At 37.0% G+C, this 14,302-nt stretch overlaps 1 protein-coding gene across 4 annotated transcripts in view; it reads left to right on the top strand.

Annotated features, from left to right (window-relative positions):
• The window catches only part of Calcrl (calcitonin receptor like receptor), a 100,829-nt gene that overhangs the window by 58,754 nt on the left and 27,773 nt on the right, over positions 1–14,302 (top strand). The window lies entirely within an intron of this gene.

Genomic DNA, 14,302 nt, shown 5'->3' with positions numbered 1-14,302 from the left:
GGCATATAAAAATAAAACATATGCTTTGATCATGTTGGTTTTAGAGGGCCGGTCTTGTTTTCTTGGTGTCCTCCATCCCCTCTGACTCTTACATTCTTTCTACCTCCCCATCCCTAGGGTTTCCTGAGCCCTGAGGGGAGGGATTTAACGAAGCTATCCCATTTAGGGCTGACTGTTCTAAGGTCTCTCATTCTCTGCATAATGTCTGGCTATGGGTCTCTATATTTATTCCCATCTGCTGCAGGCAGAAGCTTCTCTGATGATGGCTGAGCAAGGCAATGATCTATGAGTATAACAGAGTGTCATTAGGAGTCATTTTATTTTATTTTTTTTTTTAGAATAGTAGTATTGATTTTGCCCTAGGTCTCTGGGCTATCTGGTCTTAGGCTCGCAGTGTCAGGTATGGGTTCCATCTCATGGGGTGGGCCTTAAGTCAAATCAGACATTGGTTGGTTACTCCCAGAATTTTTGTGCTGTCACTGACCTAGCATATTGTATGTACAGGCAGGAATACCACTGTGGATCATACGGATGTGTTGATGTTTGCATTTCTCTTTTGGTAGCATGCAGAGTGCTTTCCTGGACCAAAGATGCAGGAACATAGGGATGAAGGCTCTATGTAGTCACTAGCTTGACTTGTCTATGTTCAGTGAGTTGTTTAAGTGTTGTCTTCAGCAATGGGCCTTTCTGTCAGTTTGTGGAGAGCAATCCATAGTCTTGGCAACAATCTGGGTTGTTTCTGGTTCCCATGGGACTCCTTTGGCCAACAACTCAATTTGATGGAGCTGAATCCTGTCACTGGAAGCTTAATTTGTTGTCAAGAGATGGCTAGATAGGGCTGTCTCCCTGATTCTTTGGCAATTTGATTTGGATTGCCTTCATGTATGTATATATTTTGGGAAATTTCTACTCTATTAAGTGTCCTTACTAGCCCTCAAATGACCCTTAATTTTTAACTATCTCTCCCCATATTCCCTTCTTCTTCCCCCTCTTCCATCCTCCCCACTTGATCCTCCCATTCCAGCCCTCCCCGCCCCATTTGGCCATGACTGTCTATTTTATTTTCCTTTTCTAATGAGATTTATCTTCCCACAAGTCCCTTGCTCTATACCCACTCTCTGTGATTCTATGAATTGTCGCTTGGTTATCATTGACTTAACAGCTAATATCCACCTATAAGTGAATACATACCATATTTGTCTTTCTGAGTCCAGGGTACTTCACTCAGGATGACTTTTTTCTAGTTCCATCCTTTTACCTTTTACCTGCAAATTTTATGATTTCATTTTTTTTTCAATGACTGAGTAATACTCCATTGTGTAAATGTACCACATTTTCTTTAGCTATTCTGTTGAGAGACAACTAGGCTGTTTCCAATTTCTGGCTATTACCAATTCAGCTGCAATGAACATGGTTGAGCAAGTGTCTCTGTAGGAAGATGAAGCATCCTTTGGGTATATGTCCTACAGTGGTGTAACTGGATCTTGAGGTAGATAGATTCCCATCTTCCTGAGGAACCACCACACTCATTTCCGTAGTGGCTGAACTTTTCATGTATATATGGGTGCTGTGTACGATGGGCATGTCTGGTATGCGTAGGGTTCAGAAGAGGCATTGGATCCCCACAAATTGGAGTTACAGACACTTATGAACCAGTATGTGGGTCTGGGAATTTAACCTGGGTCCTCTGCAAGACTAGCCAATGTTCTTCACCACTGATCTAACTCTCTAGCCCATTTTTACAGTAAATTTTTAGTTTTATTATGCAAATATTTTATCTTTTTTAAAGTCTTGACATTTCTTGGTCAAAGATATATGTTTTTGTGTTTCATGAACTATATCAATCCAAAAGTCTCCTAAAAGCAACATTTTTAGATCACGTTCATAACATCCAACACTTACAAACTTAAGACCGGTTTCTTACAGAGTGATCTTGACTGACACTATCTCCAGAAACTCAGTTACATTCATCAGAAATTCAGCAGTAATTTGAGAGTCCATTCTCTTTTTATTCCTTCTTTTTTAAAAAAATTTTATTTTATAGTTTAATTTAATTTTACATATCAGCCACGGATTCCCTTGTCCTCCCCCCTCCCGCTGGTCCCTCCTTCCCCCTAGCCCACCCCCCATTCCCATCTCCTCCAGGGCAAAGCCTCCCCTGGGGATTTATTTCAACCTGGTAGATTCAGTTCAGGCAGGTCCAGTTCCCTCCTCTCAGGCTGAGCTAAGTGTCCCTGCATAAGCCCCAGGTTCCAAACAGCCAGCTCATGCACTGAGGACAGGTCCTGGTCCCACTGCCTGGATGCCTCCCAAACAGTTCAAGCTAATCAACTGTCTCACTTAATCCAGTTTGCATCATCTCTTTTTCAGCAGGGACTCACTGTGTAGCCATTGCTGACTTGAATGTAGACTAGGCTAGTTTCAAACTCAGAGATCTGCCTACCTCTACCTCCCAAATGCTGGCATTAAAGCTGTGTTCCATCACACCCAGCTGCTAGTTAGCAGCTTTTTAAATCAGCTCCCTTTATTCACCTATAGATAATCTTAAAACAATTATATCAAATACAGACCTCACTTGTCATTCTCTGCTTAAAAATATTAGATTGCTTTTTACTGTACTTTATATAAACACAAAACTATCAATGAGTCTTGCCTATCATCTTCTCCACCTCCTAACTTGATTAAATGTTTCATAACTTGATTATTTCCTTAGCGGACTCTTCCTGAATTCCTTACTGAAACTGTAACTAATTACAGTGGACATGGTGTAAAATTTTGAAAGCATTTGAGAGATAATAATCTCTTTAAATTAAAAACCATTCCAGCTGAGACTCTTCAGGTTAAACTGTCTCTGTTTTTCATGTAACAAGCCAAAACATCCCAGGACATTAAATTTCTGAAGGCGATAAAGTTAATAGCAATTACATTGCATTCCAAAACCAGTAGTAAGAAAGAAAACAATGGTCTCCTGGAATTCTACGTCATGTGCCTTCATGCAATTCTGATTTAGCAAAGATATCAGTAAAATACCCACCAAGTAAAAAGGAAAATTAATACTCCTTCCCCATGTGAAAAAAAATCTAAGAGTTAATAAAATAAAGGCTCACTGGGCATATGAGGTAACTGGGGCTGCCAAGGCAAACAATACAGAAGCCAAACTGGACCAGGGAAAGTATAGCATCAGTCTGAATCTCTAATCAGACCGCTCATTCATTCAGTTCTCAAAGGAGAAAACACTTTCATAATAAATGGGTTATCAAGGAGGCTGAGAAATTAAAGCAAACAATATCTATTTTGATTATATCATAAAAGGACAAAGAATGTTAAGTCATAAAGGATTAAGATGCACAGTGATAGAAGCATAAAACATCATGAGTGCAAATAACTATAATTAGGAATAGAGTTTGTACAGTAACAAAAAGGAGAAAATATATGGCTTAATTAAAAACCTCTTAATAGCTAAACAAAATGTAGTGAACATCTAGTTATCAATAGACCTCATTGTCACTCAAAGTTTTCAAGGAGAAATCATACACTATAATCAATCAAGAATGTTGACATGGTTGGTCAGAGAAATGGCTCAGACAGTAAAGTGCTCTCTACATAAGCACAAGGACTTGAGTTTGGATCTTCAGCATCCATGTAAAGAGCTGGGAGTAGGAAACTGGTGTCTGTAATTCCAATGCTGGGGAGGTAGGGAAAGGACCCTTTAATCCTGCTGGCCAGAATTCTAGCCAAATTGGCAAGCTCCAGGTTCAATAGGACATACTGTTTTAAAAGTAATTGAGAGAGTGATTAAAGAAGATGTCTGGTGTCAACCAGTGGCCTCCACACGCATACACACTTATACTTGTGCATGTTCCCACACACGTATGACACGCTAAACCCATTCATACACACAAAAGACTATTATATAGTCGTTTTTTCCTGTTTTTGGGTTTATAGCTGGGCCTGAAGACTTATAATGTTCTTTCAAAGCTTAAGAATCTTTGAATGGAGAAGTAATTTGAATTAGAATGAGTTATCTTTAAGTTAAAATATATAACATCAAAGAAACTGGTACTTGTGAAAGTATTTTGCATACAAAAGAAATTTATGTTGGCAAACTATCATTGATATGAATTTCTGGCTTAGGGTTTTGATGATGTCTCTATTTATATATGTTTTATTCTAAAAACAAAAGCCATTCAACTAATATTTAAAGGTGAAGACTTAAAAACCTCCAAACTATTTATCTATGGAAACCACCTTTTCAAAGATGAACTCATATTTCTCTGAAATACATTAGTTTCAAAGAAACAATAGACAGATACAAACCTCATTTCAAAAGGCCAGAAATTTCATACTGTCCCAAATACTGTCCTCATGTCCATTATATTAAGTCATAAAAGATTAAAATATACAGTGTTAGAAATATAACCCCCTGAGTCCAAATAATTAGGAATAGAGTTGGAATAATAAGAAAGGAGAAGAAACCAGTGGTGGTGGCACACGCCTCTTATCCAGTACCTGGGAGGCAGAGGTAGGATCTCTGAGTTTGAGGCCAGCTTGGTCTACAGAGAGAGTTCCACAACTGCCAGGACCACACAGAGGAAACGGTCACAGACAAAAAGAAATTATGTGGCTTAGCTAAAAAAAATTCTAGGAAAAAGAAATTAAATGTCCATATATAAAAAATACAAGTGTTTGTTGTTTGCTAACATTTGTGCTCTTAAAAGTAATTATATAGTGCCACACAATTGAAACCTTCTTAAATTTAATGAGTTACTCATCAATTTAAGAAATTTGGTTCTTGGCCGCTACAAAAAATATTAAAGGACTGCAAATAATTACCTTGCTTGTACCTAATGTTTATACTAAAATTACAATAAGCTGTTTACTATACTGAACGTTATAAAAGAAAGCATCAAGCATCTTTTAATTGTGTTAGTATGACAGGCACACATTTGAATCTGGACACAATTTTAACAAATGGGGCAAGACAGTGTTTTGTTTTGTTTTGTTTTGTTTTTTTTCAAGACAGGGTTTCTCTGTGTAGCTTTTCACCTTTCCTGGATCTCGCTCTGTAGACCAGGCTGACCTCGAACTCACAGAGATCCACCTGTCTCTTGCCTCCTGAGTGCTGGGATTAAAGGTGTGCGCCACCACCGCCTGGCGCAAGACAGTGTTTAAAAGCATGGGCTATATTTTAATCTCTATATCAACACTTATTAATAGTGTGTGCTTTGCCTAATTTTGGTTTTAAGTAAGCTCGATGTTTTCTTTGTCTAAAGTGAGCCACCATGTTTTAAATGGACTGTTGTGTGGTAACACTTTTCCAGGTGCCTCATTTGGTCTAAACTTCTTCCGGGTATTTGGCTGGTTTCTGCCTTTTCCAGGCAGCTGGTCTGCCCTCAGAGTCTTCTTTGCTGCTTGTCTTCTCTGAAGTTTGGTTTCAATTTTTCTGAGAGAAGCTCTCAACTTTCATTGCTTACTCAGTCATGGAGGGAGTCTAGTGAATAAGGTCCTCAGGGACTTCCTGAGGCCATTTTGAGCTGCTTACCTTTCTTCTTGAGGAGCTTCCCTTAAGATGGAATGTTTCCATCTTGAAGGAAGCTTTTACACATCATCGACTCACACAGTATCTAGCATTTATGAACTGCTCAGAAAACGGTGAGATACCAATTCACTGAGGAACATAGGCTAACTCCATTTGTGTAGTTACCCAGCATTATCCCCGTATTAATAGTCAAACAGTTTTTAAATGTGTTAATGTACAGCTATAAAGAACTATAGGAACATGCGGGAAGAAAGAAAGATTCATCTGACTCATGAATCAGAGATTTGTGGTATGATAGTGTCATTGAAAAGTTTTTGTTTTGATGAACAGAATTCCAGCAGGTAGAAATTGTAGACTAGAAGCCATAAAGATATTATTTAGGCTAACTCTTAACTTTCTTTATTTCCCAGTAAAGAACTAACTTTCCGAAGTCCTTCTCAATTTATAATCTTTCTGCTTGACTTATTTTATTTGACTTGGATATTCTTGAATTACAGATAGTTTGAACAGAAAGAAACAAAACTACGAACCATTTCCTTTGTTATTATACAGGCCTTAAGTGAAATACAGCAAATGCTCAAGTCAGAACTCATATGGCATTTTGAATACCCTTTCTAATGTGTAGACATTATTACAGGACAGATGTATCAGAGCATGGAGCAATTTCTCTTGTTTCTCTGATGCTCTTTCACATGCTTGTCATGCAGATGACATTACCACCTACATGACTGTTTTGTGCTTAGGGCTGTTATAATATCAGTTTTATCACTGAGATGCAATGGTGGGTAGTATCTTATTACAACCAAATGTTCCCAGTTGTGGATGTTGCTATCACTTTTCATTAAAATTCCATTAAAAGTTCTCAGTCTAGCTACTTAGTCCCAGTAAGTATACTATAAGGTCCTTAGAACAAAAGTTAAATAGCAAAACTTTTAGTTTTATATGTGCCATATTTAGAAGGTTAATTGTCATAATGTCCATGTAAATGAAAGCAAATACGGAATGAATGGTTTGGTGAATGGAATAAGGATTTCAGAAAAAAATAACTATGGTTAGAATTGTGCTGAGACATGAGAAAGCATCCCCACAAATAAATAATACCTGATCAAAATAATATAAAACATCACAAAATTAGCTTCAGGAGAGCAGAAACCATTTCTATTTTGTTTCTTCACACATCTTAGGCCTTGGAATAGTATCTTGCATCAAATTAGCACTCTATGAACTTTTGAAGAATGAAGACATAAAGGCTTTGTAGTTTCCATCCAGGACTTGTCCATATCTTATCTCTAACCTCCAACAAATTCCTTGAGGTTTTCCAGGCTTCATTGTCTCCATCAAGAGAGACAATTTCTTAGCAATTAGATCAGGACTCTGAATTCTGATCTGTAGAAGTATCCAAGTAAAATAAGATGGCAGACTGCAGATAAATCAAAGAAAGTCTGAGCACCTCAGAAATTCCTACGTTTAAATGCTGCATGAAGCATGTTCATAGGCTGTCAGGGATGATAGAAATTACTAATTTCATGCCAAGTAACCTGGAAACAATTTCTAGAGGAGCTGATGCTTCAGATAAAATCTCTCTGTGTGTGAAAAATCCATCCACATATTCCTTCTGCCTCTCAACCCGTCTCTCTTATTGCAGTCTTCTTCAGTTAGTCTTTGGTACAGGAAACTCTTTTTCCCCACTCTGGTAGTCAGTGGTCACTGGTCTGCCCTCATAAAAACCAAGAACGATACAAAATGTTGATTTAGGGTACTGTTTGTTATTTTTTGCTTAGAAAGGGAAGACAACGGTCTACTACTCATCCATGCTTTAAATTAGAAACAGAGAACATGAAATGCTGTTCACAAGATAGATTTGTTTTATATTAGAGCCAATTAAAGTAAAGAATCAGAGCAGGAGGTTAAAGGAAAGAGAACAGAAAGGGTGGGGGAGACACAGAGCCATAACTTTGGGTTTGCCAAGCCCTCAGAGGCAATGACTTACTCATAATAATCCTTGGAAAAACAAAGCAGAACCCTTTCGATAAAAAATAAATAAACTTTACTGGGATTAGTTACAAATTATGTTTTAATTACTGTACAAAACTGAAAGCTTAGTAAACGTGCATCTTCCTTTCAACTCAGATAAAAGGCTTCATCTGCTTGCACATAAAAGGGAGTGTTCAGCATCTATCTGGCTTGTCAGGGAAGGCATGGCTCATTTTCTTTTCTACTTTTATCAATTTGTTTTGACTTCTTGAAAGGACATCTTTGTTTGTTAAAATTTCTTTGCTGAAATTTTAGATGCTAATTCTAACTTCTTTTAAAGCAAGTTGCATATTTTCGAGCATGTAGAAATTATCTTTCTAGGTTATTGACATAAGTCTCGAATAAAATGCAGCAAGAAAAAGATCCGGTTGTTAAGTCAAGCATTCTCAATTTAGTGAGATAGTCTCATAGTGCTTATGCATAAACTTTGTACTTATGTGTTTCAAGACAAATGACCCAAACTCTCACCTTGTTCCCATATCAAATCTGAATGTTTTCAGTTGGTGTTATGAACACCATTTTATTTGTCTTCATATTTCTCTTGAATTAATGCAGGTATAGTTTTTCCTTATAGCTATAATTTTTTTTCAGACATTATATACAATTTAGCCTTTAAGGTAGCTAAGAATCAAAGGAATCCTACATTGAGTATTATTCTACAAATCTGTCTGATAAACTTGTCTGGAAAACCAGAGTGATCACTTAAAAGTGGCTCATTTAAAACCTTGCTTTTGATCTGTCAGTACCTTGACAAGGGTTGAATTCACAATCATCTAGAGTTGCCCAATAGCATGCTTATCAAAACCCACTTACCACATCCTTGCTTTTCAAACTTTTGTGAGCCATTTGTTTTTTTTCAAGTTTTATGTCCTTAGGTTCCAAAGTATGTTATGTCATATGTATGCATCCTAGGCTTCCGCTAGCTTAACACTGCATATTGTTTACCTAAATATGCTTTTCTTAGTCTTGCTTGTCAAATCATACTCAGTCTATCTCCGAGCTGTAGTATAATCAGTGTATTGAAAACTGTGTTCCTCATACTGAAAGCTGTGTGAGTTAAAACCATTTCCATTACATAATATGAGTTGTAGTTGGAAAAAAAATCTTAAAAATATATACTGAATTATGTAATAAAATTGCATTTCCATATTAGAGTATTAGATTTGGATAAGGGCAATGTAGGGCAAGAAGTAATGGAATTTGCTCAGTAAAAACCATTTCTACTCTAAGATAACTGTTGTTAGTGGCTGATTGAGGAGAGTACCATATATGGAAATGAAAGTAAGTAACCCATTATGGAATTGGGATTCTTTTAAGAAATAATTGTATAATTTGAAGCTACATATATATGTTAAAGATAAATGTTTATTGATGTTTTATAACTATTAACTTATTCATAAGTATATTTTATGTAGTTTCTTGAAAAAATTAAACCAAAAGTGCTATTTAAATATGTCTAAATTAAAATGGTATAGAATGACACAAAATTATTTTAACTAAACTGGTAAACTATTGTTTGGCATAAAACTATACAGCATTTAAATGTATTAAAATCTGTAGTATAAAGAGAACATATAATAAGAGTCATTTAATCCACACACAGATGTGACTATATATGAGAACTCAAAATAAACCCCCCTGAGAATTGTATCATCCTTTTAGTAGTTAGGAAATACAAAGACATTGAGTGAATAGGAACTGTACTGCTACACTTGCTGGTGGGGTAGTCAGATGTTAAAAACTGAGATCTTAAAGAAGATGAGAATAATTAGAAAAGTAGACTACATACACACACATATACCATATATGTGTGTATATATATATGTATATATATACATATATATGTGTGTGTGTGTATCCATTAGAAAGCAGAAAAATACACATAACAATTGACTGCAATGCTACAGAATAAAGAAAATATTTTCCAGTTAATCTCTTCTTAATTTTCCCCACCTGCAGAGGTACAATGTTACGTTATGTTGTCACTTTCTGGTCTTCTTCCTCCTCAAAACACCAAGTTCATCACTTTAACTCAGGGCATCTTCTCTACTTAAAATCCATGTCCCCACTATCCTCTCTTGACTGGATCTGTCCTGAGAATGCCTTTCACTCTGATCATAGCCTTTGAATTTTTTTTGAAAAAGAGCACAAGTATTAAGAAGGACGTCACATGTCTGTTTGCTCCCCACTGTGATAAAAATAACTTATTAGGGTCTTGATCTGAGCAGTTCACAACTGTTTCACCAGAATCTAGAAACACTGGCCAGCAGATAACTATAAACAACAAATAGTAACTAATTGAATAATAAAGTAAACAAACCCTCATTGCTTCCTCAAGACTTTTCTGTTCAATAGGTCATCTATTAGATGTCTGACCTTGAACAACCTTCTTCAGTTTTATTAAAAGATAATGATATCTTAAGTGGTTGTTAAGATAATGACTCTAGCTTACCTGAGATATGTTAAAGACTCAGTAAATGGTGGCTGCTGTCTTACTAATTTTACCTCTAAACAAAACTGTTTGTTTTTGGAGTGTAAGAAACACAAACATTCAGAAGATTGTTTTCTCTTCTCATGGTTTCCTGCCCACTAGGAGACAAGGGAAAGCACTGTACGACATAGTTCACAGATAGGAAGATCTCAGCTGGCCACATGAAAACAGGCTGCTCCCTACACAGCCCTGACTCACCTGTGGCGTTGAAGAGGCAGCCCTGAAGGGCAAGGATGGGAAAGGAAAGAGCGTGACGGCAGAGGGTCACCTCCAGGCAGGGGTTTTTACTGAGCATTCTATGAAAATAAACACACATCTTTTAATGTGCCTAGATGATCTAAGCTGTCGTTAGAGATTATTTATACTCTTGTCACAAATAATCAGATGTTTTGATCAGTGAAAATCAGTTCAATAGACAAATGGTCAAAATATAGACCCTCTTTTTGGTGTATTAATTGTTTTCTGCCTATTATTTCTGCTAGTGTTTGATTTGGAATGAACTGCCCTTTCAAATACATGGCCAGTGATTTAATGGGAAGTGATCTGAGCACTCAGTTATTTAGTTAGATGAACCAGAATAAGGAAGTGGTACTCTATAGACAGGGCTATAGTTATATCACTGTGCTCCATTCTTCTATACTTTATGCTGCTCATCATTAATACTGAGAAAAGTAGCTTAAAAAATTTCTCTTCTCACAGCAAACCCAAATGGAAAATTAAGGCAAGATCCTTGACTACATTATCTGCAGAATTTTGAAGATTCGACAGCAGAATTGGGGTCAACATGATAGTAAACACAGTGGTTTGGAGATACATGTAGAGAGAGTGGAATTCCATTGGAAAAGAATTTAGGTGTTTGATCAATTGAGTTTTCATCATATTGAAATTATCTTCTGATTGTTGAATTCCTGTGATTGTAACAAAAACGTGATAGGTTTTTAATTCTTTTGTTGGGCCACATAAAACATGTTTGTTTCACTATTGAAGCAGTTTAAAATCACTGAGATAGAATTTGATGCTCTCTTACTATTGTGTCAGGAAACTATTGACTGCATAATTAAAATGAACCATGTGCTAATGACGCTAAAGATAATAATTAACATTTATAAGTGTTCCCCATAGGTTGTACTAAACACATGTCATGGTTTATCATATTTAATCTTCAAGGCAATCATATAATGATCCCTCTAGTATAACTAAGGAGTCTGAGAATTAGAGATGTTAAAAACTTGTTCAAATGCATGTTGTGAGGAAGGGCTCAGGCTTCCAAAGCCCAGTCAGGACCTCGTGTGCTGATTTGATGTCATCTGTTGAAAATTGTTCCAAAAGAGAGCTGCAGTGGCCCATATTAGAATGGTGTTATTGGCATACTTGTACCAGTTGCCTGTGCAACTCTGCTTACCAAAAATTACATCCTGAAATGATTTTCTAAAATAATTATCAGAAAAGAATACAAAATGGAGACAATACAGACTCATTAACCACATTTTTTATTCTGTGATTATGCTAAAATAGAAAAGGTAGTTAGTTAAAGAAAGCAGCAAGATTTTTTTTGCAAAGTATTTCCAAGGATAATAACTAGTTGCTTTTAATATTTGAGTAAAGTAATAATTTGGAGTAGGTAAATATTGCACACAGATTAATAATTAAAAAATATCTCTAACCAGGCATGGTGGTGCATGTCTTTTCTTTCTTTCTTTTTCTTTATTCTTCTCTCATAAAATACATCCTCCCCATCCTCCCTCCTCTCTCCCCTCTCCCCCAGTCCACTGCTCCTCCATTTCCTTTCAGAAAAGAGTAGGCCTCCCTGTGATATCAATCAGATAATAAATTCCAGCACTTGAGGCAGAGGCAGAGGCAGAGGCAGAGGCAGAGGCAGAGGCAGAGGCAGAGGCAGAGGCAGAGGCAGAGGCAGAGGCAGAGGCAGAGGCAGAGGCAGAGGCAGAGGCAGAGGCAGAGGCAGAGGCAGAGGCAGAGGCAGAGGCAGAGGCAGAGGCAGAGGCAGAGGCAGAGGCATGTGAATATCTGTGAGTTTGAGGCCACCCTGAGCTACATGACAATATCGAAGCCAGCTGGGCCTACATAGGGAGAACTCATCTCCAAAAAAAAAAAGTCATTAGCTGTGGAAGAGGATTTGTCCAGCACATACAAAGCCTTGAGTTGCAGTCCTCAGAACAAATTTTATATGTATATATCTCAAAATTTTATCATGTTTAAGTAAATCATCTGTTTAATAATTTGATTTAAAAATTTTACGTACAAGTTGATTTTTATCTGTGCCAATCTACTTACATGTGTTAATGTGTGTGTTTCAAAGGAAACAATAGGAATCACTGTCTAAATCTGAGACATTTTTATCACTAGACCTTGATGGAATCCATATGTCAGATAGCATCTGTCTGCATTGTTTAATCTGTGCAGTGCCTAGAGGCAGACATGGAGGAAACTAAAGCAACAGACCAGCGTTTTAGACAGTGCGATATGTTTTCACAACATAGAGTGAACTGCTTTGGCAGTGGTCTAGTTTACTCTAACAGTCTTGACAGCTCAGCTGAACATCAGGATTGCTAAAACAGAGATCGGTGGCTCGGGTTATGGAGGCTTGATACTCAGTTACATCTTCAGAAGACGATATGTACCAGCTGCTCATTGCTAACTTTTCACCATTTAAGACAGATTGGGGAAGGGGCAATCAACGCAAAGGAAATTTCTGAGGGGAACAGACATGTGGGTTAGTATAGGAAAGGGCAGGATGTTCGCATGTACAAAGGGAAGTCTAAACATTTTTAACTATGGTTAACACTTTAATTTCTTCCAATCTTTTCCCATGAGCACATCATTAATATCAAGTTACAATTATCTTTTAACATCATATTTTTTATTTTTGAATTTCATACATGTATACCATGTATTAACTGATATCATTATAAATGTTGTTATTATATTCCTCAGATCCTATCTTTCAACTTTCATTTACTACTGCATTCAAGTGTTACCATTTTTAGTTTTAATTTTAATTAGCTAATCGGTTGGCAGTACCAGAGACTAAACCCATGGCTCTGTGCATGCTAGGTGGGTCTCTACCACTGAAATACTTTCCTAGCACAGTGATTTTTTTTAAATTCTGTGTTGAAATAGAATCTTATTAAGTTTTTAAACCTGGTCTGCAACTCCCTCTGTAGCCCAGGCTAGCCTTAAATTTTTTGTCCTCCTGCCTTGACCTCCCAAATAGTTAAGATTTTAGGCCTCTGTCACCAGGTCTGGCATGTATTGCTATTTTATAATAGATTTCTTTAATGCTTTCAACCAATTACTTTAAAATACTTCAAATTTGCCCTTTAAGCAAAGCTTTCTAATCTTTAATCATATTTCGAAAATTATGATTTTTTTAAAAGAGGGGGTATGGGTCTTATCCAATGACTTAGATTAGGTATTCAGCAGAAAAAGGCAAACTAGCCGCCAAAAAAAGAAGTATTTTTTTTGCTGATAGCTCATTTACTTAAATTCTGAAACCCAAAGAAGCACCTATGTGCATTACTAAGTAGTTCCTCCCTACACAATGCTTGGCACTCCATAGAAACAGTGGAAATCTCCAGCAGAAAGTTGTCTGTTCATGACTTCTGTCATAGGAGAGATACATTATGGAAATAAACAGCATATAACGTTAGAAGAGTATCTTTAAGTAGTCCTGTCCTATTCATCTGTTGTCTTCATCGTCACTGTAAGAAGAGTATCTGCTGTGGGATGATCTGTATGTCAAATGTGTTGCTGATTGGTCAATAAATAAATCACTGATTGGCCAGTGGTCAGGCAGGAAGTATAGGCGGGACAAGGAGGAGAATAAAGTTGGGAAGTAGAAGGCTGGGAGAGACACTGCCAGCCGCCACCAGGACAAGCAGCATGTGAAGATGCCGATAAGCCACGAGCCATGTGGCAAGGTATAGATTAATGGAAATGGATTAATTTAAGCTGTAAGAACAGTTAGCAAGAAGCCTGCCACAGCCATACAGTTTGTAACCAATATAAGTCTCTGTGTTTACTTGGTCGGGTCTGAGCTGCTGTGGGACTAGTGGGTGACAGAGATTTGTCCTGACTGTGGGCCAGGCAGGAAAACTCTAGCTACAAGTATCTTTAAGTAGTCCTGTCTTTTTCATCCATTGTCTGCATTGTCATTACTGTGTAATTTTATTGAAAATAGGCCTATCTTTCAGTGTTGGATTTCTTTAAATTACAAGAAT

Source organism: Peromyscus californicus, unplaced genomic scaffold (assembly GCF_007827085.1).
Source record: "Peromyscus californicus insignis strain IS unplaced genomic scaffold, ASM782708v3 Scaffold_7__1_contigs__length_154581171, whole genome shotgun sequence".
Taxonomy (NCBI): domain Eukaryota; kingdom Metazoa; phylum Chordata; class Mammalia; order Rodentia; family Cricetidae; genus Peromyscus; species Peromyscus californicus.
Note: the sequence above shows the minus strand (reverse complement) of the source record. Positions and strands in the feature narration are given on the sequence as shown.